Below are 27,034 nucleotides of genomic sequence, written 5' to 3' on the forward strand. Positions count from 1 at the left end.
ATAATAACCACAACGAGGCTACAACAAGGGCAACAAAAGGGGGAAAAAATGGCCTCCAGGAGTGGTGGATTCATGGTGCAGGCACCGAGCCCAGCAATAACCCTGGAGGGAAAAAAAAAAAAAAGACTATTAACAGACACAAATGACAGCGTAGTGACATTTGGAGTGTGTGAAGACATCTAGTCCTTTAGGAGGGAGGACTGAAAGTGTAACAACAGCAGCTCATTTTACTTTCAGACTTGAAGTGCCCATACAGTAAAACTGAGTTTTCTCCTGTGTCCCCTATGTACACTTCTCCTATTCATCAACACTTAAAAGTTTTCTTTCTATTTCCACTGATAGCACTGACATGAGATTTGTTGTCATCCATAGATTAAGTCAGTTTGATAAGCACCTGTGTTGTGCCATTCACTGTGCTGGCACAGAGGCAGTGAAGCCCACCCAACCCACTGCCAATGCCACAGAAAACCAAACTCTTATCACACCATCTTTTGCACAAAGGGAAAATAATTTTTATTATGCAAAACCATAACTAGTGATTGGAAGATATTAAATCAATCTCCAACCCTCCAAAAAGTGTCAGATTTTTTATACAAAGGGTGGGGAGAAGAGGAAAGCCAGGAGTTAGAGTTGGACACAACTAAGGAGAGAATCAAACGCTCCTAGATTGTCCCACCTCCAGGACCACGGCTCCTCAACATTCTTTCAGAACTAAGCCCATAATAGATCTTAACTACTCTTCACAGTAATCAAAGTGCAAAAGGAAGGGTGGGGAATCTGAATCTGTCCTTTCCTCTCCAGGTTCAGTTTTGGCATATTAACTGTTTCTTTGCAAAAGACTTTCTATGAGCAATGCAAGTCACCCCTCTCTTCCTTGCCCCAGGGCCACATAAGCCTGTGCTCTTGAGAGCCTGGTCTCAGAAGCATTTCTTAAAAGTATCTTCAGCAGGCTCTGATCAATTGTTACATTATTTTTGGGGGGAGAAGTATTGTTTGTTTGTCTTACTAGGGGATTGATGATAGGAATATAGTTTCTCACCACTCCCATCACCAAAGGTCTGTGTCCCCAGATCTCTGTTACCATTCCTTGCCAGAAATGAAGGTACTTAGGACTGGGTGGTGGCACAACCAGTAAAGTGCACAAGTCACCATGCATGGAGACCCAGGTAGGCAGGGAAAAGGCTTCACAAGTGGTGAAGTAGGCTATAAGTGTCTTTTATTTTCCCTCTTTTTCTCTATCATAATTGAATAAATAAAAGGGGTGAGGACAGATAGCATAATGGTTCTCAAAGAGATTCTCATGCCTGAGGCTCCAGAGTCCCAAGTTCAATCTCCTGCACCACCATGAACCAGAGCAGAGCAGTGCTCTGGTTAAAAAATAGTAAATAGGGAGTTGGGCGGTAGCAGTGGGTTAAGCGCATGTGGCGCAAAGCGTAGGGACCAGCTTAAGGATCCCGGTTCGAGCCCTGGCTCCCCACCTGCAGGGAAGTCGCTTCACAGGTGGTGAAGCAGGTCTGCAGGTGTCTATCCTTCTCTCTCCCCTCCCTGTCTTCCCCTCCTCTCTCCATTTCTCTCTGTCCTATCCAACAATGACGACATCAATAGCAACAACAATAATTACAACAATAAAACAAGGGCAACAAAAGGGAATAAATAAATATATTTAAATAATAAAGAATAAAAATAATAAATAAATAGAATATTTTTTCACTCTCTTTTATTTATTTTTCATTTTTATTTATTTATTTTAGTCAGAGAGACAAAGATACAATTCCTCTTCTAGCGTTTGCCCTTCTTCCGTAGCCAGACAACAGCGTCAGGTTGAGCCTGATGTAAAGTTTCGAGACCTCCTTTGAATCTGGAGAGGTGGCAGTCGTTGACTATGTGGGTCATAGTCTGTCTGTAGCCACAGGGGCAGTTCGGGTCGTCTCTGGCTCCCCAGCGATGGAACATAGCGGTGCACCGGCCATGGCCTGTTCGATAGCGATTGAGGAGGGCCCAATCATAACGTGCTAGGTCAAAGCCGGGTTGACGCTTGCAGGGGTCTGTGATGAGGTGTTTGTTCTTTACCTCAGCTGACTGCCAACTCTGTTTCCAAGAGTCTGGAACAGAGAAGTTCAGTGTAGGCATAGGGGACCAGATTGGGTGACGAGACGTCAAGCGTTGGACAGGGTGGGCGAAGATATCCGCGTATATTGGCAGGTCCGGTCGAGCGTAGACATGGGAAATGAACTTAGATGATGCCGCATCCCGACGGATATCTGGCGGGGCGATGCTGCTAAGAACTGGCAGCCATGGGACCAGGGTGGAACGGATGGTTCCAGAAATGATCCTCATGGAGGAATATAATTTGGAATCGACCAAGTGGACATGGGGGCTACGGAACCATACTGGGGCACAGTATTCTGCAGTGGAATAGCATAATGCCAGAGATGATGATCGTAGTGTGGAAGCGCTCGCGCCCCATGAGGAGCTGGCCAGTCTTGCAATGATGTTATTCCTCGTGCCCACCTTTGCTGCAGTTTTTATGAGATGTTCATGAAATGACAGGGTGCGATCGAGAGTAACGCCAAGATAGACTGGCTGGGCTTCATGCCGGATTCTCGTATCGCCAAGCTGCACATTAAGCTCACGCAAGGCCGAGGCATGGTGTAGATGGAAAACAGATGATACCGTTTTTGCAGTGCTAGGGATTAGTCGCCATTTTTTACAGTAATCAGATATCAGAGACATGTCTTTCGTGACAATGAGAGAGACCATAGCTTTTTTTTTTAATTCCCTGTTGTTGCAAGGTTGTTTTATTGTTGTTGTTATTCTTGTTGTTTTTGGATAGGACAGAGAGAAATAGAGAGAGGATGGGAAGACAGAGAGGGGGAGAGAAAGATAGACACCTCTGCAGACCTGCTTCACCGCTTGTAAAGAGACTCCCCTACAGGTAGGGAGCTGGGGGCTCCAACCAGAATCCTTACGCCACCTGTGCATAACCCACTGCACTACTGCCCGACTCCTTAGAATTTTTTTAAATATATTTTATATTTATTTGTTTATTTTCCCTTTTGTTGCCCTTGTTTTTTATTGTTGTAGTTATATTGCTGCTGCTGTTGTCATCGTTATTGGATAGGACAGAGAGAAATGGAGAGAGGAGGGGAAGACAGAGAGGGGAAGAGAAAGAGAGACACCTGCAGATCTGCTTCACCAATTGTAAAGCGACTCCCCTGCAGGTGGGGAGACGGGGGCTCGAACCGGGATTCTTATGCTGGTCCTTGCGCTTTGTGTCATGTGCACTTAACCCACTGCACTACCACCCAACTCCCAGAATATTTTTTTAAGAAAAGAAATGAAGGTTCTTGTCCTCCACCCAAACAGCGGGACAAAATTACCATTTTAAACACACATTTTTATAAACGTTCAAGTTTGAAAGTCTCTGGGGAAAAAATCCTACTAATCATCTAAACTGAACAGTAAGACTGCAGAACCATCAAATTCAGGTTGATGGGAAAAGCTTTCATATCACCTGTACCATGGGGCTAATCACATCTCACAGGACTGTAGTGATAACAGCCAAGTGAATTATATATGGCAATATGCTTTGGCTGCTGTGGAAGAAAATATTTTACCTACCTGCCTTTAATGCCTTCCTGAAACAAATCAGGAGTCAATGAATAAATGAATTAATCAATCAAGGACATATAATCCAGTGTCTAAGACACCAGTCCATAAATATTTGTTGATAAATGAATTCACCTATTGTAACTGTCTCATCTTAGAGATGAAGAAAATGAGGGGGTCGGGTGGTGGCACACCTGGCTGAGCACACAGGACATGGGTTCAAGCCTCCAGTCTCCACCTTTAGCAAGGAAGCATCACAAGCAGTGAAAAAGTACTGCAGGTCTGTCTGTCTGTCTCTCTCTCTCCCTCCCACTCTCCCCCTATCTTCCACAACCCCTCTTTCTGTACCTCCTCCTTCCCTCTCAACTCCTGTCTCTATCCAAAACAAATAAATAAATAATAAACACAATGTGGGTTTAAAAAAAACATTTAAAAAAATAAAACGAGTGCCTAACACATTCTAATTAAAGCACTAATAAATGACAACTTAGAATCCAGTTCCCAGAAAATCCCCAGTTCGTCCATCCAGGTGTTTTTTTTTTTAAGTAGCAGAGGGGCTCAAACCATGGGATGCTGGAGGCAGAGAAGATATGCAGTGGTTATGCAAAACCTGGGTTCCAAGTTCCCAGGTTCAGGTCCCAGCACCACCATAATAAGCCAGAGCTGAGAAGTATTTTTCTTTTTTCTTTTCTTTTTCTTTCTTTTTTTTTTTGTTACCAGAGTACTGCTCAGTTCTGGCTTATGGTGGGGACAGGGGGTGAGGGGGAGTGAACCTGGGACTTCTGGAGCCTCAGGCATGAGAGTCTTTTTGCATAACAATTATGCTGTCTACCCTCCCCCCCTCTACCCTGAGCTGAGTTCGTCTATCTTCCCTTCTCACTCTCTCCTCTCTTTCTTTCTCTTTTTCTTGTTCTCTTAATTTCTTTCACCAAATGTCTCTCTCATTAAAATAAACACATTTGGGGGGCTGGACGGTGGCACACCTGTTAAGGACACACATTACAGTGCATGAGGTGCCAGGTTCAAGCCCTGCGTCATCACCTGCAGGGGGAAGCTTCACAAGAGGTGAAGCAGTGCTACAAGTCTCTCTTTCTCTTTCCCTTCCCTCTCAAATCTCTTTTTCCTCTACCCAAAATAAATAAATAAAATATAAGAAACAAATAAAATAAGTAACATTTTTCAAAGGGAAGCATATATTTTTAGTGGCCAGGTGGTGGTACACCTGGTTGAGTGTACATGTGATACATGTATATGTATATGTATATGTATATGTATATGTATATGTATATGTATATGTATATGTATATGTATGTATATGTATGTTTGTTTGTTTTTACCAGAACACTGCTCAGTTCTGGCTTATGGTGATGCACGGGATTGATCCTGGGACTTTGGAGCCTCAGGTGTGAGAGTCTGTTTGCATAGCCATTATACTATCTACCCCTGCCCTATATTTTTTTCACCTTTTTAAATGTTTTTTTAAATTTTTTTTAATCTCTGTTTACTGGATAGAGACAGCCAGAAATCAAGAAGGAAGGGGGTGATAGAGAGACAGAGAGACACCTGCAGCACTGCTTCACCACTCGCAAAGCTTTCCCCCTGCAGGTGGAGATGGGGGACTCGAACCCTAGTCCTTGCACATTGTAATACGTGTGCTCAATCAGGTGCACCACCACCCGGCCCCCCACCATATTTTTTTGTTAGAAATGCTACAGCTGTCAGATTTTCTAAGAGCACCAGTCTTCCCAGAAACCATCATTCTTATTCTCTTCTTGATCTATAGAACCACCACAACAGGGCCAGGTGATGGCATACCTGCTTGAACACATGCGTTACCATGCACAAGGACCCACGTTCAAGCCACTAGTTCCAAAATTGCAGGGGAGTGGGAAGCAAATTTCTCTCTCTCTCTCTCCCTCTCTCTCTCTCTCTCTCCCTCTCCCTCTTTCTCTCTCTCTCTCCTTCTCTGTATTTGTCTACCACTTTACCCTCCTCTCTCAATCTTTCAAGCAAAGGAAGAAAAGAAAGGGAAAAAATGGCCTCCAGGAGTGGTAGATTCGTCTTGCAGACACAGAAGACCAGAGATAACCCTGGTGGAAAAAAGAAGAGAAGAGAAGAGGAGAGGAGAGGAGAGGAGAGGAGAGGAGAGGAGAGGAGAGGAGAGGAGAGGAGAGGAGAGGAGAGGAGAGGAGAGGAGAGGAGAAGAGGAGCACTCCCTTCTGTTTCTTCCCTAACAAGTTTCAAATATGTATGCTTTCTGGTTAATTATTTACATAGTACCCGCTTGGCAGGACTATATGCCACAAAGAACTGATAAAAGAACAAATGAAGTGACGAAATAACAGCTGGGTCGTAGGGAAAGAATAACAAGGGGGAATCTATAAAAAGTAGCCAAGGACAATTCTCTGAGAACAAAATGTGCACACTAGGTAATTAGCCACAAATCAAGCTATGAATTTCAGCATCATTTGTGGTTCTGAGACTTTGCAGATGGAATTAATATTACAAGCAGGGTTATTAACATGTAGGAAGCTTCAATTAGCTAGATGGAAACATTCAATTAAAGAAAAGTGGCATAGGTGAGGCAATTCCAGGGAGTGCTTAATAAAAGACATTTCAGAACATATCCTGAGGTAAAGAACGGCTGGTCAGGGATAAGGGATATAGCATAACGGTTATGGAAAGAAACTCTCATGCCTGAGGATCCTGAGTCCCAGGTTCAACTCCTGTACCACTATAAGCCAGAGCTGAGCAGTGTTGTAGTAAACAAACAAACAAATAAAAACCAGCTTAGTCTCCTCAAATGTATTTACTTCTCTGATTTAACACAATTAATATTTCCATTTAGAATTGACGGGAATATTAACCCTACAATAAGAGAAGTCTTGGGTTGTGTTCACAATTTTGATTTTTGACAATTCATTTGGTCTCTATGGGTCTCAATTTCCCAGTTTGGAAGTTGAAATCAAGCTGAGTAATCATCAAGGTTCCTTCAGCCCTAAAGTCTGGTTTTTCCTTTAAGATCATTCCACAAGGCAAATACTGACCAACTAAGCCTCCACTGACATTGTCATATTCACTAAGGCAAGAAAAAGGACACTTCTAAGAGACTTTATCTGTTAGAAAAGGCTAACCCTCATTAATAACCAGAGAAATACAAATTAAAACAGAAAATTACTGAAGAACAGAACAGCCTAGCAGAGAGATATATCACTGGACAGAGCACATGCTTTGTCATGTGTTTGGCCCAAGTTCAAGCCCCAGCATCACATAGGAATTGCTGTAGCACTGGGGAAAACTCTGGTGCTCTGAACCTCTCCTTTTCTCTGTATCTCTAAGTAAATATCTGAATGAAAAAGCAGCCAAGAGCAGTGAAAGTGCATATGTGTGAGTCCCAGTTCTAGGAAAAAAACAAACAAAAAACTTAAGTAGCCTTCAAGGAAATGAAGAAGAGAAATCATTACTATACTACCTGCCCCAGTTCTAAATCACTGGTGACTGACTCCAGACAAGTCACAGGAATTTCTGAGCTTTGTCTCCTCGTTTAAAAAAAAAAAAGTAAGGTAGACTCCACACTGCATTTTAGCATAATGTGCATACTTAATTTCCTTTGGCTAAAGGTGACCCATACCCATGCTTATTTATTCAGAGACTGGAGAAGTATAATGGCTTTAGTGTTTTTCTGTTTTTGTTTGGCTTTTGTCTCTAACCACTTTGCAGCAAGCTAGACTACTATGTGTTCTCCACAGGGCAGCTCTTTGTGAATGTGGCTTACTGCTCTTTCTCATGGCACCGCGGAAGCGGTCGACTGCTTCAACATGAAGCTGACCATCTCCTTCCCAACCACTGGCTGCCAGAAACTCACTGCAGTGGACAATGAGCGCAAGCTTCGCACCTTCTATGAGAAGCGTATGATGACAGAAATTGCTGCTGATGCTCTGGGTGAAGAATGGAAGGGTGATGTGTCCGAATCAGTGGTGGGAACAACAGCATGGTTTCCCCATGCTGCTGAGGAAGGGGCAGTCACGTTACAGTCCCAGAAGGACTGGTGAAAACAAGCGCCAGTCTGTTCAAGGTTGCATTGTGGGTGCCAATTTGAGCATTCTCAACTTGGTTATTGTGAAAAAAGGGAGAAGGATATTCCTGGACTCACTGATACTACTGTGCCTTGACGTCTGAATCTAGCAGAATCCGCAAACTTTTCAACCTCTCAAAAGAAGATGATGTCCACCAGCATATTGTGAGAAAGACACTAAACAAAGAAGGTAAAAAACTTAGGAAAGGGAGTCAGGTGGTAGCGCAGTGGGTTAAGTGCACGTGGCACAAAATGGAAGGACCAGCGTAAGAATCCGGTTCGAACCTTCAGCTCCCCACCTGCAGGGGAGTCACTTCACAATCGGTGAAGCAGATCTGCAGGTGTCTAACTTTCTCTCCCCCTCTCTGTCTTCCCCTCCTCTCTCCATTTCTCTCTGTCCTATCCAACAACGATGACATCAAGAACAACAATAATAACTACAACAATAAAACAAGGGCAACAAAAATGAAAATAAATAATTATTTTTTAAAAATTTTTAAAAGACAACTACTTGGGACCAAAGTGCCCAAGATCCAGTCTTGTTACTCCACGTGTTCTGCCACACAAATGTTGCCTCACTGCTCTGGAAAAAACAACGCACTAAGAAAAACAAGCAAGAAGCTTTAGAATATGCTAAACTCTGGGCCAAGAGAATGAGGGAGGCCAGAGGAAAATGTCAGGAACAGATTGCAAAGTGATGGAGGCTGACTTCCCTGAGAGCTTCTATCTCTAAGTGTGAATCTAGTCAAAAATGAGATTTTTAAAAGAGTAACAAATAAAACCTGGCACCAAGAAAAGGGGGGTTATTTTGGAGAAAGAGATTTATTTGGAGAAAGAGATTGAAAAGTTAGGTAGTCCCTGTCTATTTCGTGCCCCACAGCATCACCATTCCTATATGAAGATGAAAAGAAGCTGCTGTCAAAGTAAAGTGCACAGTAGCTGGCAGAGAGTCAGTAAGTGAAGCAAGCAAGTAAAAAGAACCAAAAAGGCACCATCAAGTACCTAATCAGATAGTTTCTACTTAGCCCTGGATACCCTCCTCACCTGCCTCCTACTGCACGTCCCTCAACCACTCCAAAGCTAACCTTGCCAGACACAGTAAGGACTGCAAAAGCTGAATAAGGGCAAGAGACCAGCATACTTTAATGATGGCTCTTTAGTCACTACCAGGCCACCCCATCACCTAGGATACCTAGTCAGGGAGTCCTGGGATTCCCACACAGACATGATGGGCCTAGACCTCTACCAGATCCCTCTCTCCACTGTCATCTCCATCAGGAACAGCATAATGGACCCACCCCATTGTGGGCCCGTACAGGACCTTGTCCTCATTGTGGATCAACAATGGTAGGGAATGTTCCATTCTCTGAAGGGAGGTTGGATAGCATACTCTATTTGCCATCCGAGGAAGATGGGTCTTGAAATTAACGCAGCCTGGAATGTTCCTAGCCGTGATCACAGAATGAATGCGAGCTCAGACCTACAGGGATGCAGAGGTTGCTCCTGTCCTGAACATGAGCCCCACATCAAATTGATGGGTTTTACAGTTAACAATATTTATACACTTTTCCCATATTTGGGAGCTACTCTCTTCCCTAATCCAGTTTTCTAGTCCTTTTTCCGACTATGACACCATCTCCCCAGACAGTAACCTGGGTCCACCTGCATATTAGCTATCAGGATCTGGAAAAAACTAGTAAAGTCATGGGCACCTTGGAATATACCTAAAATAGACCTACTAGCTTTTTCCAAAACAGAGACCACAAATCTTCATCTGCAATATTCCAGCCTTTAGGTTCATGATTAGTCAACAGTTTGTTCTGCTTTCTTTTTTTTTTTCTAATATTTATTTCCTTTTGTTGCCCTTGTTGTTTTATTGTTGTAGTAATTACGGTTGCTATTATTGATGTCATTGTTGTTGGATAGGACAGAGAGAAATGGAGAGAGGAGGGGAAGACAGAGAGGGGGAGAGAAAGACACCTGCAGACCTGCTTCACCGCCTTTGAAGCAACTCTCCAACAGTGGGGAGCCAGGGGCTCGAACCAGGATGCTTACGCAGGTCCTGGTGCTTTGCATCACCTGCGCTTAACTCGCTGCACTACCATCCAAATCCCTTGTTCTACTTTCTATCTTAACTCTTTTCAACCACCAGGTTCCAGATGCTACCATGATGCCAACCTGACTTCCCTGGGCAGACGACCCCACCAATATGTCCTGGAGCCTCACCTTCCCAGACCTCTGCTGCACTAGGGAAAGAGAGGCTGGGAGTATGGATCCACCTGCCAATGTCCATGTTCAGAGGACAAGCAACTACAGAAGCCAGACCTTCCACCTTCTGCACGTCATAATGATCCTGGATCCATACTCCCAGAGGGAGAAAGAATAGGAGAGCTTCCAGGGGGCACGGGGGCAAATGGGAGAAGGAGTTCTAGAGGTGGGAAGTGTGTACCCCTCTTATCCTATGGTCTTGTCAATACTTCCATTTTATAAATAAAAACTATATAAATAAGAAAAAAGAAGCCGCTGTTGAGAAGAATGGCTCCAAAGAGCTAGGATCAGAGCTTTGTATAGAAACTCCCATGAATTGAAACTTTTCATTCTGTTTTATCAGTGTGCATATATGTCCTACTTCAGGAAAAGTAAAACAGTCATTTACAAAAAGAAAGTCAATCTGTATACTAAGCATTTTAATAAAAAGTTAAAAGAAAAACAAAAATAAGGTAGACGCCACACTGCATTTTAGGATAAATCAGATTCATAAATAGTAACTAAGGGCAGGGGAGACAGCATAATGTTATGCAAACAGACTCTCATGCCTGAGGCTCTGAGGCCTCAGGTTCAATCCCCCATAAAACCATAAGCCAGAGTTGAGTAGTGCTTTGGTAATAAAAAATATATATATTGTAACTAAACTCGCTTAGTTATTAACAGTGACTACCACATTACCAAATCGGGTAGTAAATATTTTCAAAAATAAGTTAACCCTGCATAACAGATACACTCACTATAATTCTTTGTATAGGTCTCTTCAGATGTGTGTCTTTGTTTTCCCAGGGTATATCCCCAGGAAAGGGATTACCAGGTTTTAAGGCAAGTCCATTTCTGAGAAGTTATATATATATATTTTTTTTGCCTGCAGGGTTATTGCTGGGGCTCAGTGTCTGCACCATGAATCTCCACTGCTCCTGGAGGCCATTTTTCCCCCTTTTGTTGCCCTTGTTGTTGTAGTCTTGTGGTTATTACTGTTATTATTGATGTCGTTCATTGTTGGATAGGACAAAGAAAAATGGAGAGAAGAGAGGAAGACAGAGAGGGGGAGAGAAAGATACCTGCAGACCTGCTTCACTGCCTGTGAAGTGACTCCCCTGCAGGTGGAGAACTGGGGGCTCGAACTGGGACCCTTACACCTTGCGCCACATGTGCTTAACCTGCTGCACTACCGCCCGACCCACAGAAGCTATAATTTTTATGCTTAAAGCCCAACCATGGCAGCAGGAATTGTGCAGAAAAGTGGCTGCATTTCATATTTCATTTATTTGGAAAAACCATTGCACTAAGTGAGACTCAAGAGTAGAACAATAGCCTACACCCTGCTTTCTCTAAAAATAATTTATCCCTGGATAAAACTTTATAGTCTTTTTTTTGGGGGGGGGCCTCCATGGCTATTGCTGGGGCTTGGTACCTGCACTACAAATCCACTGCTCCTGGAGGCCATTTTTCCCATTTTGTTGCTCTTGTTGTGGTTATTATTGTTATTGTTGTTGTTGTTATTGGATAGAACAGAGAGAAAAGAGAGGCAGGGAAGACGGGGGGGAAGAGAAAGACAGACACCTGCACACCTGCTTTCACCTCTTATTAAGTGACCCCATGTAGGTCAGGAGCTGGGGGCTTGAACCAGGGTCCTTATCCTGGTCCTTGTGTTTCATGCCATGTGCGCTAATGCCTGGCCCCCAGTCTTTAACTTTATTTTCTTTTTTTAACCAGAGCACTGCTCAGCTCTGACTTGTGGTGGTATGGGGGACTGGACCTTGCACTTTGGAGCCTCAGGCCTAAGAGTCTCTTTGCAGAACCATTATGCTATCTACCCCCACCCACCCAGTCTTTAACTTTCTAATGATAAGTCAACATATCCTGTTTGATTGATGAATATTTTTTAATATTTTTCATACTTCCCCCAGTTCTTTACTCTGTTTAAAAGATGGTACATCTTCATGACACCTCGTGTAGCATTTTGTCTCTTCTTGATGGCCATGATTAATCCTTTTTTAAAAATATTTATTTATTTATTTCCTTTTGTTGCCCTTGTTATTTTATTGTTGTTGTTTATGTCATCATTGTTGGATAGGACAGAGAGAAATGGAGAGAGATGGGGAAGACAAAAAGGGAGAAAGAAAGACAGACACCTGCAGACCTGCTTCACTGCTTGTGAAGCGACTCCCCTGCAGGTGGGGAGCCGGGGCTCAAACTGGGATCTTTACACCGGCCCTTGCGCTTTGTGCCACCTGCGCTTAACCCACTGCGCTACCACCCAACTCCCCCATAATTAATTCTAATGTAGAACCTGGAATAAATATTATCATTGTCTTGAATAACTTTTTCCATTCAGTCTTCCAAGTTATCCATTTTACCATCTCTCTTTTCTTTCAGCTTAGCTACTTTCTATGGTATTTGAATTTTTCTAATATTGGATCTTAAGTCCTGTATGTCTGAGATCTTGTCTCTTTGTTTATTTGTTTTATGCTTCATAACAATAATGCTCGGAGTGATATACAAATGTCCACAGCCTCCTCCTTCCTCTCAAAAGAAAATGAAACCCAGGCTTTTTTTTTTGTAAACAGACACACTAGACATTATTATAAGCCTGCAGACAATAAGTCAATATTTCAGTAGACAGAGTGTATATCGTGGAGAGAAAGGAAGAAAGCCAGCCTGTTGGTCTGGCCGGTAGTGTTATTTCCAGAAACTGTTGTTTGCAAAAAAAAAAAAAAAAAAAAAAGTGAGCTTTACAGGAAAATCAAAATAGAAAAGGGTATATGTAGAGAATAATCAAACAAAGATTTCCAAATAACAATTTCATGAAATATGAATTTGCAAAGTCTCACTGAAGGTACTAAAAAACCAGGCATCACCACAATGCTTTACTTCTCCAAAAAAATTATAGTAATTTTCTGCATGTCTCCAGTAAGCCCACTTTCACTTATTCCTTCCTTCCTTCTGTTTTTGTAATAAATGAGATCTACAGAGAGGTGGAAAGACAAGAGCACTGCTCATCTCTGGCATATGGTAGTGCTGGGGACTGAACCTAGGACCTCAGAACCTTGGGCATGAGGATCTTTTACATAACCACTATGCTGTCTTCCCAGCCCCCACTATTTCTATAGTTAAGCTTTTCCTTCTGCAACACTCTATTTGCATCATAATCAGTATTTAAATGATTACATTAAGACTTATTTTCTTGAATTATTTAATCAAAGATCAATGAGAATTGTCCCAAAGCATATGAGATATGAGGATTTCTTAAAAGAGTCTTTTTAAAATAAAAATAAAAGAAGGACAAATACCATATGACTTCACCCATGTGCGGTAAAGGAACAACAGAGAACAAAAACTACGGCTATGGACCTCATGCTTGAGGATCCAATGCCCCACCCACTGCTTCCCCTCCCTGCTGCCCTCTGTCCATTTTTAATTGCCTCCAAAGTTATTGCTGGTGCTCAATGTAACTGTAACTCTACTGCTTCTGGCAGACGTCTTATTTATTTCTCTTTCTTTCCTTCTTTATTTTGACAGATAGAAACTGAGAAGAGAGAAATAGAGAAGAGAGGGGGAGAGTGAGATTAACTGAGAGAGACACCTGCAAATCTGCTTCATCACTCATGAAGCATCACTCCTGCGGGTGAGGAGCAGGGGCTTGAACCCTGGTCTTGTGCATGGTAACGTGTATGTTCAATCAGATGCACCACTGCCCAGCCCCATCCATTTTTTAAATATGATAATAAAAAAACTTTTCAGGCTATAAAAACAAAATATCTTCTCCCCCAAAAGCGGGAGTAGAAGAGTGGAAAAAAGGGATCATCAAGTGTTTGGTGATGGGTGGAAACTTGACTTTTTGGTGAGGACCATACTGTATAGCCTATACAGATATATATATATATATATATATATACACACATACACATATATGTATACATATATATATACACACATACATATATACATACACACATATATATGAACACAAGAAACTTACAGAATGTTAGAAACCAAAGTTACTTCAATGTTTTAAAAAAGATGAGAATAGGGAGTCGGGCAGTAGCGCAGCGAGTTAGGTGCATGTGGCACACAGTGCAGGGACCCGCGTAGGGATCTCGTTGGAGCCCCCGGCTCCCCACCTGCAGGGGAGTCGCTTCACAGGCAGTGAAGCAGGTCTGCAGGTGTCTGTCTTTCTCTCCCCTCTCTGTCTTCCCCTCTTCTCTCCATTTCTCTCTGTCCTATCTGACAACGACGACATCAGTGGCAACAATGGTGATAATTACAACAATGGGAAGACAGCGGGGGCAACAACAGGGAAAATAAATAAATAACTTTTTTAAAAAAAAAAAGGTAAGAATAGGGAGTCGAGCGGTAGCGCAGCGGGTTAAGCACACTTGGCGCCAAGCGCAAGGACCAGCGTAAGGATCCCGGTTCAAACCCCTGACTCCCCACCTGCAAGGGAGTCACTTCACAAGGGGTGAAGCAGGTCTGCAGGTGTCTATCTTTCTCTCCCCCTCTGTCTTTCCCTCCTCTCTCCATTTCTCTGTCCTATCCAACAACGAATGACAATAACAACAATAATAACTACAAAAATAAAATAAGAGGGAAAAAAAACAAAAAACTTTAAAAAAAAGATAAAGATAAATTTTACATAGTTAATTAAAAATTTAGGAAAAAGGGTTTTCACTGTTCTCTCCTATCCCACCAGAACCTCCAAAGGCAGGATCAACTGATTCTGGATTCTTATCAGTAATTTCAACATTGGAGGCTTTTCTTATTTCAGTGAAAGTGTGATCTTTGTCTGTAAGAGACATCAGCTTCACATGGATAAAATTAGAGTGATGATAACTGACATCATCCAGTACAAAGGCTCATCTCCCACAAAAGAGGCTCTGATGTGGCAGAGAGCAGCCTGACAGGGCAGCAACAACAGCAGGACAAGAACAGCAATACTTAAATCAGGGCTTAGCAAGTCTAGTCCATAAGAAGGAGGCAAAGTGTATGTGTGTGTGTGGGGGGGGTGTTTTGGTAGCATAATGGCTACACAAAGAGACTCTCATGCCTGAGGCTCCATAGTCCTAGGTTCAGTCCCCGGCACTACCATAAGCCAGAGGTTAGCAGTGCTCTGGTAAATAAATAAATGGGTGGCAAAAGTGTGGATAAGTTCACCTTTTTCTGCTTGTTGTTCAGAGCCTGAAACTAGGAAACTTGCTATAAAGTCAGGGCAGAACGATCCTACATGTAAGCAAGGAATTGGGAGCTGGGCGGTAGCATACCCAGTTAAGCATACTTGAGCCCCCAGTTCCCCACATGCAAGAGGAATCTTCACAAACAGTGAAGCAGTCTGCAGGTGTCTATCATTCTCTCTCCATCTCCCCTCCCCTCTCAATCTGTCTCTGTCCTATCCAATAAAATGGAGAAAATGACCACCAGGAGTTGTGGATTCACAGTGCCAGCACCAAGCCCCAGTGATAACCCGAGGCAAAAATAAATATATATATATATATATATATATATGAAGAGGTTGCACAGGCTACTGTGCTGAACATGGTCCCAAATCAGATCAATGGGGCTTACAGTTAATGGTATGTATATACTCTTCCCATATCTGGGAGCTACCCTCTGCCCTGATCCAGCTTTCTAGTCCTATTTCCAACTCTGGCACCATCTCCGCAGACAATACCCTTAGCCCACCTGCATGTTAGCTGTCAGGTTCAGGCAAAAATTAGTAGTTATATACCTAAAATAGACTTCCTAGATTTTTCCAAATCTCATCTGCTACATTCTTACCTTTAGGTTCCTGATTATTAAACAGTTTTTCTGCTTTATATCTTAATGCTTTTCAGCCACCAAGTTGCAGATGCTACCATGACGCCAACCTGACTACCCTGGGCAGATGACCTCACCAAAGTACCCTGGAATCTCACTTCTCCAGATCCCTTCCCCACCAGGGAAAGATAGAAACAGGCTGGGAGTATGGATCCAACTGCCAATGCCCATGTCCAGTGCAGAAGCAATTACAGAAGCCAGAGACCTTCCACTTTCTGCACCCCATAATGATTCTGGGTCCAAACTCCCAGAGGGATAAAAGAGTAGGAGAGCTTCCAATGGAGGGGAAGGGCGCTGTGTGGACTTGTACTCCTCTTATCCTACAGTCTTGTCCATCATTATTAAATAAATAAAAATAAAGTAAAATAAAATAAGCAAGGACTTAACCCGCCTCTTCAAGCTGAATGAAAACTATTCCAAAATTGCACAATGGGGCAGAACTTTAAAGGAACAAAGCTTTTCTCCATAAGTGAATCTTGAATTTAACACACAGAGAACAGTGATTCACTAGATAACCATATCTCCTCTGGCTTTTGTCTGCACCAGGACAAAGCCCAAGCCCAGGGGAGCTGAGGAAGGTCTGAAAGAGAGGTCTAGGATATGATTTAACATAAAAAAAAATAGACTGCCAGGGCATGAAGAGACACAGAGACCCCTTACATGCACACTACTGAGTAAGAGAAGCCAAGCTCAAAAGGACACTATGTGCTACTAGTTATGTTCCACAATGAAGAAAGGTAGAACCCCGGAGACAGTGAACTGACCAGTGTTGCAGGGTTGAAGGTGAAGGAGGGATGACTAGGTGGAGCACCCAGCATTATAGGATAAGGAAACAATTCTACAGGACACCATCATGGTGAGTGCATATCCTTATATACTGCCAGAAATCACAGAATGTGCAAAGAAAGAATCCTAATGTAAAAACAGGAACTTTGGTGGTAATGGCCAGTCACTGCTGGTGCTGGCCCGGTGCCACAAAAAAAGCCAGTTGCTGCTGCACCAGCTTTTTATTATTATTATTATTATTTTTTGCTGCACCAGCTTTTACATAAAGATGATAATATGCTTTCTGCTGGGAAATTGTGCAGATGCAGTCACATCTGCCATGTTGCCCCCTCAGGCTATTGCTAGTTCCCACGAGGGTTGGGACATTCTCGCAGAGCATGTTCCCCCATGTTGTGCCCTCAGGGCATTGTCTATTCCCCCGATATAGTTGCAGTGCTTTGGTTACTCCTCCCCCTTCCCATTCTCAGGAGAGTTATTATCCTACCCTGGAGTGCTATGGTTACTCCTCCCCCTTCTCATTCTCACGAGAGCTACTCCCATAAAAGCCCTTCTTCTTCCGCCCCTCACTCTCTTGCCGGCCACTTCCGTGATTAGACACAGGGAAGGTTGCTGCGCGAGGCGGCCATTTTTGCTACCTCCACATGGCAAACTGTTGCTCTCTCACCGAACTCTGAGGCGCCAGCGCAAATAAAGGATTGAGCTCCCTTTCTGCTCCAAACCTCCTTTTTCTGCGTCCCGCAGCCGCAAGCAACAGCTTTCTTACTGTGAAGGTATAAAACAGGTGGAGCACTGGTCAAAACAACTTCCCCATTTCTTTTTTTTAATATGTAAATATGTATTAATATCTGTATATACAGGCAAGTGAAAGAAGGGCTGGGTTTGGGGGTAAACAGGACGAGGCTTTGAGTAGAAATTAAGCCACTGTTTACTCCAAAGGCAAAAGACAAGCTGGAACAAGAACTGACTGGCATGAGTCCTCAGATCATTAAGTCATCTGGTCTTCTAGATCAATGTCAGGTCCCCGTATCCTTATGGGTCCATGCTTTCAATTGCAAACAATGGGACACTGTGCAAGTTCAGACCTACAGGGATGCAGAGGTTACATAGGCTCTTATGCTGAATGTGGGCCCCAGATCAAATCGATGGGGTTTACAGTCAACAATATTTATACACCTTTCCCATATTTGGGAGCTACTCTCTTCCCTGATCCAGCTTTCTAGCCCTTTTCTCAGCCATGACATCATCTCCCCAGACAAAAACCTGGGTCCACCTACATATCAGATCAGGCTCAGGCAAAAACTAATAAAGTCATGGGCCCTTTGGAATATACCTAAAATAGACCTACTAGTTTTTTCCAAAACAAAGACCCCAAATCTTCGTCTGCAATATTCCAGCATGTAGGTTCATGATTAATCAACAATTTGTATGGCTTTGTTTGTTAACTCTTTTTCAGCCACCAGGTTCCAGATGCTCCTGTGATGCCAACTAGACTTCCTTGGGCAGATGTCCCCACCAATGTGTCCTGGAGCTCTGCTTCCTCAGAGCCCTGCCCCACTAGGGAAAGAGAGAGACAGGCTGGGAGTGTGGATCCCCCTCTGTTGATGCCCATGTTGAGTGGAGAAGCAATTACAAAAGCCAGACCTCCCACCTTTTGTACCCCATAATGATCCTGGGTCCATACTCCCAGAGAGTTAAAGAATAGGAAAGCTATCAGGAAATGTGATGGGATATGGAGCTCTGGTGGTGGGAAGTGTACCCCTCTTCTCCTATGGTCTTGTCTGTTTACATTTTATAAATAAATATTTTTTTTTAAAAAAGCAGGACCACAAAAAAATAAAAAAGACACACACACATAGGTGGGTCACCCACCTTCAGTCAGACCAATACACCATTCATCTGAAGTCAGCCCAACTGTCCTGGGAAAGTAACCCCATGAGAAACAAGTTTGACTATTATATTATCGTCTTATACCCATGGCCATTAAATCAGCTATGAGGATGACAGAAGACAACACATTTGTGTGCACTATGGGTGTCAAAGCCAACAAACACAAACCCAAACAGGCTGTAAAGAATCTCTGTGACAGTGAGGTGTCCAGACACTTGTCAATTCTGGTGAGAAGAAGGTGGTTTTTGTTCTACTGGCTTTTCATTATAAGGCTTAGAATATTGCAAACAAAACTGGGATCATCTAAACATAGTACATCTGATTAATTCTAATTATACTAAATGAAAAAAAAATAAATAATAACTGTTTGAAAAACAATATGGAGAATTTTTAAACAAATATAAATGGAAATACTTTATTATCCAGCTATACCATAAAAACACTAATTTGAAAAAACATGCACTCCCATGTTCATAGCTTCATTATCCACAACAGCCAAAATACTGGAAGCAACCTAAATGCCCATCAGCAGATGACTGGATAAAAAAAGTTATGAGAGGGGGCCAGGTGGTGGTTGAGTGTGCATGTTACAATGCACAAGGACCTACGTTCCAGCCCCCTGGTCCCTACCAGCAGAGGGAAAACTTTGCAAGTGGTGAAGCAGTGTTGCAGGTGTCTGTCTCTCTTCCTTTCTATCTCTCTCTTCCCTCTTGATTTCTGACTGCCTCTATCCAATAAATAAAGATAATATTTGGATGACAACAATAATGACTACAACAGTTAAACAACAAGGGCAACAAAAGGGAATAAATAAATAATTTTTTTTAAAGCTAATATTTGGAAGTTGGGCAGTAAGCGCAGATGGCGCAAGGACCTACGTAAGGATCCCAGTTCGAGCCCCTGGCTCCCCACCTGCAGGGGAGTCGCTTCACAAGCAGTGAAGCAGGTCTGCAGGTGTCTTTCTCTCCCCCTCTCTGTCTTCCCCTCCTCTCTCCATTTCTCTGTCCTATTCAACAACGACGGCATCAATAACAACAATAACTACAACAATAAAACAAGGGCAACAAAAGGGAATAAATATTTAAAAAGATAATATTTAAAAAATTAAAAATAAATTATGAGACAGTGGTCCAGGAGGTGGTGCAGTGGATAAAGCTACTCTAAAACATGAGATCCTGAGTTCAATCCCCAGCAGCACATGTACCAGACTGATGTCTGATTCTTTCTTTCTCACTCTCTAACTATATTTCTCATTAACAAACAAATAAAATCTTTAAAAAAAAAAGTTATGAGGAGGCCGAGTGGTGGCTCACCTGGTTGAGAGCACACATTACAATGCACAAGAACCCAGGTTCAAGCCCCTGGTTCCCACCTGCAGCGGAAAAGCTTTGCAAGTAGTGAAGCAGGGCTGCAGGTGTCTGTCTCTCTCGCTCTCTATCACCTCCTTCCCTCTCGATTTCTGGCTGTCTCTATCCAATAAATAAAGATTTTAAAAAATTTTTTTTAATTAAAAAATAAAAAAAAGTCATGAGACAGAGGGGCTAGGTGATAGTACAGTGATGCTTTATATCCAAAATTTATCCAAATTACCCACAGAAGAGCCTGAGTCTTCTTTGAAAACCCATTTAGGGGAGTCGGGCAGTAGCACAGCAGGTTAAGCGCACATAGCACAAAGTGCAAGGGGGGTAAGGATCCGGGTCTGAGTCCCTGGCTCCCCATCTGCAGGGGAGTCGCTTCACTAGTGGTAAAGCAGATCTGCAGGTGTCTATCTTTCTCTCCCTCTCTGTCTTCCCCTCCTCTCTCCATTTCTCTCTGTCCTATCTAACAACGACAACATCAACAATAACAGTAATAACTACAACAATGAAAAACAACAAGGGCAACAAAAAGGGAAAATAAACAAAACAAAACAAAAGAAAGAAAGAAAGAAAAGAAAACCCATTTAGAGCCTTCCAACATCACAGAGGCAGGAAATTTTCCTAATTGAAAACATCCTCTTCCATTTCTAGGCTTTTTGACTGTTTCCCCCAAGGCAAAATTCCTTAAGTGGCTTGGCATTTTCCTCAGAAAACTCTAATTCTCCTTAAATGATCCTTGTGTCTTGGAGGTAGGTCAGTGAGTAGAACACAAGATTTGGATGTGAGTCCTTGAGTTAGGTCACCTGCTCCATATGTGCCAAACAAGTGCTTTGATTTCTCACTCTCTTTGTCTCTCATAGAATAAAGAAATATTCTAAATAAAGAAGCCCTATTTTCCAATCTCCTACCCATTTCCCTAGACCTTAGTATGAAGGAGAAAATTCTAGGGAGTCATTCAACAGCTTTTCTTTAATGATTTGTTACTTCATTGGCTATTGAAGGTATACATTTATCATCCAGATAATGTTTCAGTTACATAACTAGTTCTAATTGCACTGTCCTATGTACATAAAGTTAGAAGACTTGACTTCTTCTAACTTGTTTCATTATAAACAGCCTAAATGGCCCATCCTCGAAATGACTATGTAACAGTAGGCAGCCTGACTCAGCAATCTGACTAAACTCCCTCTCAGTGGGTACAAAAGTACACCCACTCACAGCTTCCTCCTTATCAATGATTATAAAAACAGCAGCACCCTACTCCCCTTACTAATGATTAGAAAAGAAACAGAAGGGAGTCAGGCAGTAGCGCAGCGAGTTAAGCACACGTGGCGCAAAGCGCAAGGACCGGCATAAGGATCCCAGTTGAAGCACCGGCTCCCCACCTGCAGAGGAGTTGCTTCACAAGCCGTGAAACAGGTCTGCAGGTGTCTATCTTTCTCTCCCCCCTCTCTGTCTTCTCCTCCTCTCTCCATTTTTCTCTGTCCTATCCAACAGCGATGACATCAATAACAACAATAATAACTACAACAATAAAACAAGGGCAATGAAAGGGAATAAATAAATTTTTTAAAAAAGAAACAGAAAAATTATTACCAAAGACCCTATACTGCAGCTTTATTCATAAAAAAAAAAAAAAAATCCCAGAACTAATTCAGAAAGTTTCATACAAATGACCTAAGTCTTGTTAACAATCTGCTCAATCCTTTAAAACTCCCCTCTACCATGATCCTAATGAAACACATCCTGGGACAGCCCCTTAATTGTGAACCAGGTCATAATCCAGAGTCTCAAAACACTTTATCTTAGTTATAAATATACTATAGCTTGCTGATTTCTGAGCTGTCAGTATGTTATTGCAATACTAAGAAACTATAACACAGTGTAAGTATGACTTGTATATGCACTGAGAAACCAAAAATTTCATGTAACTCACTTCACTGTTACATGAAATAAAGTACTATTTGCTTTATTGTAGCGCTATGGAACAAAGTCCCCTCTATCTGCCAGATGTACCTATAACTTGTCTGCATCTCACAGCTCTCCAGAGCTCCATAGAAAGAGGAGATTGGGGGTCGGGCGGTGGCACAGTGGGTTAAGCGCATGTGGCGCAAAGCGCAGGGACCGGTGTAAGGATTCCGGTTCGAGCCTCCGGCTCCCCACCTGCAGGGGAGTCGCTTCACAGGCGGTGAAGCAGGTCTGCAGGTGTCTATCTTTCTCTCCCCTTCTCTGTCTTCCCCTCCTCTCTCCATTTCTCTCTGTCCTATCCAACAACGAATTGCGTCAACAAGGGCAGTAATAATAACCACAACGAAGCTACAACAAGGGCAACAAAAGGGGGAAAAAATGGCCTCCAGGAGCGGTGGATTCATGGTGCAGGCACCGAGCCCAGCAATAACCCTGGAGGAGGAAAAACAAAAAAAAAGAAAAAAAAAAAGAAAGAGGAGATTGCCTCTTTCCCTGTACTTGGTGTAGCGCAGTTCAGTGCTGCAATTTCACAGCCTGGCTCAACCTATCTCTTCTAACTCACTATTAGTAGTCACTTAACCTAAGCAGGTCTGGTCTTATGAAACAAGAACTACTTTGCAAAGAGGCCCTGCTAGGTGTCTGTAGGAAAGTTAAAATTCAGAGGACAAGATTTCCATAGAGTAGTTGTAGTTGTAGCTAGTGCATAGTCAGCAACTCCCAACTGTAAGGCAAAAAAAATAAAATAAAATAAGAAGAAAAAAAAGAAAAAGAAAAGAAAAAGAATAGATTGAAACAAGAAGCCACAGGGTTATTATGCTGCAGATTATGGAATCAAGGCAAATGAACACAGAGGGTAAAAAGCTGTTTTAAATCATCCTGTCGATTCATCCATGCAGAAAACCACATTCAGCCTGTGGCACAGAGGGCCAGAGGCCAGGAAGTCTGTTTGTAGCTGATACACCTTGCTTCTCCCACCACCACTATCCACCAACCAAAAGATATTTACGGACTGTCAGAGCCTAGCCTAGAGTGCATTCATTGCTAAAGATAGAACAGCTTGATACAAAAATAGCAATGAAAATGATTATTTTCAGAGGGGAGGGGAAAGGTTTTTACTGCCACTTAAAGGAAACAAAACAAAACCTCTTACTACATCCTGAGTGAGTGAATTTTTTTGTTTTGCCTCCAGGGTTAAAAACACTGGGACTCAGTGCCTACACTACGAATCTACTGCTCCTGGAGGCCATTTTCCCCATTTTTTGTTGCCCTTATTACTGTTATTATTGTTATTGCTGTTGTTGTTAGACTGGACAGAGAGAAAATGAAAGAGGAGGGGAAGACAGAGGGGGAGAGAAAGATAGACACTTGCAGACCTGCTTCAACGCCCATGAAGCGACCCATCCCCTATAGGTGGGAAGCCGGGAGCTCAAGCCTGGATCCTTACGCTGGTCCTTTTGCTTGGCACCATGTGTGCTTAACCCACTGAGGTACCACCCACCCCCAGTGAGTGAATATTATTATTGGTACTCTTTTCTTAAGATTCAACTTACAACCTGCTAGACATATCCATTTTCTATCATATACCAGGTATCCGAGAAAATGCCATTTCTAGGTAAGTAACATCATCCAGAGATCCTATTCTTTTTTTAATCATTCTTATGGGGGTGAATGGAGTTAATGGTTTACAGTGCAGTTGTTGACACGAGTGCAATTTCTCATCTCCCCATGAAAGTTCTCTGCAGAACACTCTCACACACAGCTTGAGTCCTTTTATATCATCATGGATCACGACCCCATGGTCAGTGACCCTATTTTCATACTTTCAGTAAAAAGAATAAGCTCTTTCATTTGTATAATATTTTGTCATTTTAAATGGCTTTTGCATACTTTTTCATTTTATCCTTGCTACCCTGCAATACTGGAAGGGAAGGATGTATCTGAATTTTACCAAGAGAACACAATGTCTCAGATAAATGAAGGACCCTGTAGGATTTCCCAGACAGATCGCACAGTCACTGTACACCTGACTCATCCTTGTATAAACCCAGAGAGCTTGGCAACTGTTCAATGAATAAATAAAAACTAACAATTAATGATAGCTGAAGGCTCCATACTAAACAGCATTAAACAACAGCAACATTAAGAGCTGAAAAGTCACAGAACCAATTCCTATTTGAGGTAGAAACACAATGTATAGCCTGACTGTTGTTGGGATATGGAGTATTTTCATACCGAGTAATAAAAGTCCACATTCCCAAACCCCCACATGGGCCCCTAATCTTCTCAAACCTTCTCCCAGGTTATGCCTACAGTCTTCCTGAGAATTAAGCACTGCAAGGTTAGGTCTGCCAAAGTGCAGGAGGACCCCAGGACCGTTTCCCTGTCATGAAGCCAGGACTGTGAGCTGACTAGTGTGGTCCAGCTGTCTGGGGTTAACTAGTCTGAACACCAACCTAAAGAAGCACAATACATGCTCAGTCTTCTTCTTTGCCTTTTTGCTTGTTTTTGTTTTGTTGTTTTATGAGAAACAGAAAATGAAAGAGAGTAGAGCACCACTTAACTCTGGCATATGCAGACTGGGGACTAAACCCAGGGTCCCATGCATGTAAGTCACTAGCTCTAATGCCAAGCTGTCCCTCAGCCCGGAATGTACATTATTCTAACACAGAGTTATTAAGCTATTTTCTTTACTACATATAAAAGAGAGAGTTTCACATGAGACAGAGAAAAGGAGGCAGAGATAAACCAGAGCATATACTCTGATACATGTGGTGCCAGGAATCAAACCAGGAACCTCAGATTTTAAAATCTATCACTTAAGCTTATTCCCCAACCATTTAATAGAGGGTTTAGGTTCAGAACTGTTTCTATAAAGCAGATCTTATAAAACTGTGTCAAAGAGTTGTCAATTTTACTAAACCAGCTTATTAATTTCAAGTCAATTTGTTCCACCAAGGCCATGTCAGTTATCTCTGGGGTCACAACTTTACGGCTTTTGTACAAAAGGTATCTTCTGCAAATCCACACTTGATATACACCATCTAGATATATATGCCCTCTACTCCACAAAGTCCTGCATGGCTGTGATAAGCTTTTCTTTCTCTGTCTACCATGGTACTATAGCACCTTTCTGTTCCTGTATACATCTTATTCAGCTGCCATTTTAAAAATATTTTATTTATTTTTACCTTATTAGAGAAATGAAAGGGAAAGGGAAAGGAGAGATAAGAGACACCTACAACACAACTTCACAGTTCATGAAACTTGTGAAGCGACCCCCGCCCCCAGCAGGTGGGAAGCCAGGGGCTCGAACTGGAATCCTTGTGCTGGCCCCTGAGCTTGGCACTATATGAGCATAAATAACCCAGCGCAATACTCCCCGGGCCCCAGTCTACTACTTTTTAATTAATTCATCGATGACATAAGAAATGGGATTCCCTAGTAAACCTAGACCAAGCTGATGACATCCCATGGATTACATACACCAGGTTCTATTACCTACTTTTTGAACCTGCAATTCTACCGCCTTTACCAATCATAATTGACTTTACTAAACCCAGAATATTATTATTTCAGAACATTAAATATGACATGACTACTTTACCAAATATAACAAAATCACATTCCTATGTTTACATTACCAATCCCAACAATTGGGGCCAGGTGGTGGCGCAACTGGCTAAGCGCTCACACTGCGGCGCTCAAGTACCTGGGTTCAAGGCCCTCGTTCCCACCTGCAGGGGGAAAGCTTTGCAAGTGGTGAAGCAGAGCTGTCTTTCTCCCTCTCTATCTCCCCCCCTCAATTTCTCTCTTCGTCCAGTAATAAATAAATAAAAATATTTTTTTAAAAAATCCCAACAATTTCCATCTGATTCTCCATGCTTCTAAAAAAAAAAAAAAAATGCTAGGGACTCCTATTTCCAAACTTGCCTGTTTTCAATTCTTACAAATCAAACACTGACTTCTCTCCTCCTTGGAGTCCCTCAAATTTGATTAAGTGTTAGTATCTTGATTGAGTTATTGTCTGTCTGATTAAATTCTTTTAAAGGGAAATTTAATCTCTGCTGGTCTCTGATCAGAGCAGACAGCTGTCCTGTGCTAATTCAATCCCTTGTGGTTGCAGCATGCCGTCTGTCCTTTCACACTGCAGAGTCTGCCCCTCACTGAACTCATTCCTCTTGGATTTCTCTTAGGCTTCTTGGTGAATTTGTTTCCTATTAAATAGGTAGAAACAGCAAATCCGTTAACACTTTCACCTGCATACCTACCCTTACATGCTTTTTCTCCCTCTTTTTTTTTTTTAATATTTATGTATTTATTTTTGGATTGAGATAGAAGATTTGAGGGAGAAGGGAAGGAGGGAGAGGAAAAGGGGGAGAGAAAGAGAAATCTGCAGCACTGTTGCACTATTCATGAAATTTACTCCTGCAGGTGGGGACCAGGGACTTGAACCTAGGCCACTGTGCAATATGTAAGCTCAACCCCTTAAGCCAGCACTCAGGCTCCATGCTTTCTCTTCTACAACTACAAGAGCTGTTGCTGTGTTCAGACTACTCCTTCTTAGTTTTTTTTCTTTTGCCTCCAGGGCTATCACTAGGGCTCAGTGCCTGCACTACGAATCCACTGCTCCTGGTGGCCTTTTTTATTTTCCCCTATTTTATGGAATAGGACAGAGAGAAATCGAGAGAGATGGAGAATATAGAGAGGGAGAGAGTAGAGACCTACAGACTTGCTTCACAGCAGATGGGGTGCCGGGGGCTTTAACCAGGATCCTTACACGGGGTCCCTGCACTTTGTACTATGTGTGCTTAACCAGTGTACCACCACCTGCCCCCCATATATCTTTTTTTTACATTTATTTATTTTCCCTTTTGTTGTCCTTGTGTTTTTGTTGTTGTTGTAGTTATTGTTGTTGTTGTCGTTGTTGGATAGGACAGAGAGAAATGGAGAGAGAAGGGGAAGACAGAGAGGGGGAGAGAAAGACAGACACCTGCAGAGCTGCTTCACCGCCTGTGAAGCGACTCCCCTGCAGGTAGGGAGCTGGGGCTTATGCCCAGGATCCTTATGCCGGTCCTTGCGCTTCTCACCACGTTCACTTAACCCGCTGTGCTACCACCTGACTCCCCATATCTTATTTCTTAAGATATATTTATTTGTTTTTAAGAGAGAGTATGGGAGAGGGTATCCAAACACTAGCTAGCTCTGGCATAAGGTGGTGCTGGGGATCAAACCATACACATGCAAATCCTGTGCTCTATGGCTTGGCCCA

The 27,034-nt window shown here is 42.5% G+C and overlaps 1 protein-coding gene and 1 pseudogene across 4 annotated transcripts in view; one reads left to right on the forward strand and one right to left on the reverse strand.

Annotated features, from left to right (window-relative positions):
- Positions 1–27,034, reverse strand: part of ATP8A2 (ATPase phospholipid transporting 8A2) — a 641,523-nt gene that overhangs the window by 594,495 nt on the left and 19,994 nt on the right. The window lies entirely within an intron of this gene.
- On the forward strand, positions 7,395–8,439 carry LOC103118397 (small ribosomal subunit protein eS6-like; annotated as a pseudogene).

Source organism: Erinaceus europaeus, chromosome 5, assembly GCF_950295315.1.
Source record: "Erinaceus europaeus chromosome 5, mEriEur2.1, whole genome shotgun sequence".
NCBI lineage: Eukaryota > Metazoa > Chordata > Mammalia > Eulipotyphla > Erinaceidae > Erinaceus > Erinaceus europaeus.